At 42.0% G+C, this 2,574-nt stretch overlaps 1 pseudogene; it reads right to left on the reverse strand.

Annotated features, from left to right (window-relative positions):
• Positions 1-759: 759 nt before the first annotated feature.
• On the reverse strand, positions 760-1,730 carry LOC101405083 (olfactory receptor 2T27-like; annotated as a pseudogene).
• Positions 1,731-2,574: the final 844 nt, after the last annotated feature.

A 2,574-nucleotide genomic window follows, 5' to 3' on the forward strand; every position in this document is an offset into this window, starting at 1 on the left:
ATATCATTAGGAGGTTGGAACAATGAGGGATAGAAAATGTAGGAGTCATCCATGTTTACCTCAAAACCACATTTTTTTTTTTACATTGAATCTGAGATGCTTTTAGCAAAACCTTATAGGGAAAAAATAAGTACGCTGATCTCCTCCAAAATTTGATGTATACTATTGTGTCTACAAGCCATGTTGATGGAATTCAGTTGAGAAAATTAATTACATAAAGTCAAACCAGTTTTTTTTTTCAAATAATTATGATGCCAACACTGGCTTGACTGAATTAAATGCTTTGGAAGACCAAAAACTTCATTTTCAGAAAAAATTAATTAGATACTAAAATAACATTTGAAATACAATCAAAATAATATTTGACAAGTTGATGTCTTTGAAGTGATCATTTTGTAGAGTGTCTAAAGACAGTGGTGAAAAGTTGGAGGAGTAGCTGAAGATGAGCATTTCCTTTGCCATGACTGACCGTAGCAAGAAACAGGCAATGGCATAGTCTCCAGTTGAATGCATGCCTTGTGGGAAGCAGGCAGGTGACTACTGAAACCGCAACTTTATTCCCATTCCATCCCAAGTCATCGGTTTTTCAGAACCCTCATACCTTTCAAAAACTGACAATATCCTTAAGATGCCATGGTCAGCATTCCAAATCCCAAGAATGTCTCACAGTAACTGGCATATAGGTGACTCGTTAATTTTCCAGGTGGAGAATAAAGTCCAAAAGTGATGATAAAGTCCTGCATCCTTTTCTTCAAACCTCTAGGAGCAAATGCAGTTTCTATAGAAGGTGATTACCCTTCCTGAACATAAGCATCTCCCCAGAGCCTTCTTTAGGGCCCCTGTGACATCATTGTTCCTAAGGCTGTAAATGAGTGGGTTGAGCAAGGGACTGAGGATAGCGAAAAATGCAGACACAGCTTTGTCCTGCTCAGGGGCATGGTAAGAGTGAGGCAGCACATAGGTGTACATGGGGTCCCCATAGAAGAGACTAACAACCACCATGTGTGATGAATAAGTGGCTACCACCTTTCACTTTCCCTCTGCCTCGCTCATCCTATAAACAGTGATGAGAATCCTTGTGTAAGAGGCTGAGATAATAGAGAAAGGGATGAGGAGCATCATGATGCAGCACATACATTACTGTCTCATACGCTGATGTGTCCATATAGGAGAGCTTCAGAAGGCCAAAGACCTCACAGAAGTGGTTGATTTCCTAAAAGTCACAGAAAGTGAACTGCATGGTGAATGGGGTGAGCAGAAAGCTGTCTATGGATATCTCCTACCCAAGCTGCCACCATAACCAACTAATAGACTTTGCTGCTCATGAGGACAGGATAGCACAGTGAGTTGCAGATGGCAATGTACTGGTCATAGGACATGAGTCCTGGATGGAAGAACTCACCTCCTGCCAAGGTCAAGTAGAGGAAGTGCTGCGCAGTGCATCTTACAAAGGAAATGGCCCTCTGTCCCACCATCTGGTCAACCAGCTTCTTGTGCACAATAGTGGAAATGTACAGGATGTCTATGACAGAGAGCTGGCTGAGCAGGAAGTACACGGGGGTGTGGAGGTGGGAATCCATGTGGATGAGGATGAACATGATGTTGTTGCTGGCTATGGAGATGACAAAGACCAGGAGGAGAAGGGCGAAGAGAAGCCAGTGGAAATGGGTGTTGCTGAACAAGCCAAGGAGGACAAAGTCAGCATACATGGAATAATCGTCCCACTCCATATCTCTGTAGGTTACACATAAGAGAGATGGATATGATGGGGAAAGTTGGGCACAAGAAGATAAATATTTGCTTTGGTTAAAACCTTACGATCAGGCCATGAACGAATCAAGACAAATTAATCACATCTCATTGTGTAATTTCCTCCTTTTTCTAATACTTCCTGTGGTTGATTCCAATTAATGGGTTGCTTTGAGAAATTAGCCTTTACTTTTGGGTTCTAAGCATGACCCACATCCATTCATGAATCTCAGAACTTTTAATTTTCTGGGAGAACAGCCTCAGCAGGATTATATTCTGTCACACCAATCATTCCAGGATGATATGCTTGATTTGCTGACTATTACTTCTTAAATTAGAGGTCATGATGAAACACTTTTACGTCCTTTGGCTTAAGAACACTAATTAATTAATTAATTATTTTTGCTCAAGCACAATCTTACATTGAGGAGGGTACACATAAAACAGATAAAAATGGAACCTGTCTGGGGCTGGCCTGGTGGCCCAAGTTGTTAAGTGCGCACGCTACGCTGCGCCAGCCTGGGGTTCACAAGTTCGGATCCCAGGCATGTACCAGTGCACCTCTTGTTAAGCCATGCTGTGGTGGCATCCCATATAAAGTAGAGGAAGATGGCCACGGATGTTAGCTCAGGGCCAATCTTCCTCAAGAAAAAAGGGGAGGATTGGCATCAGGTGTTAGCTCAGGGCTAGTCCTCCTCACAAAAGAAAAAAATAAATAAAGGAAACTGTCTGATTGAATAGAGATAGAGTAATGGGTAAGGAACGGAGGGAATCCCCACCATACCTTTCTTTTCCTATACTAGTCTCTAGTTCTCACAATTGAAA

The sequence above is a fragment of the Ceratotherium simum genome, chromosome 3 (genome assembly GCF_057802395.1).
Source record: "Ceratotherium simum simum isolate JZ-2026a chromosome 3, ASM5780239v1, whole genome shotgun sequence".
NCBI lineage: Eukaryota > Metazoa > Chordata > Mammalia > Perissodactyla > Rhinocerotidae > Ceratotherium > Ceratotherium simum.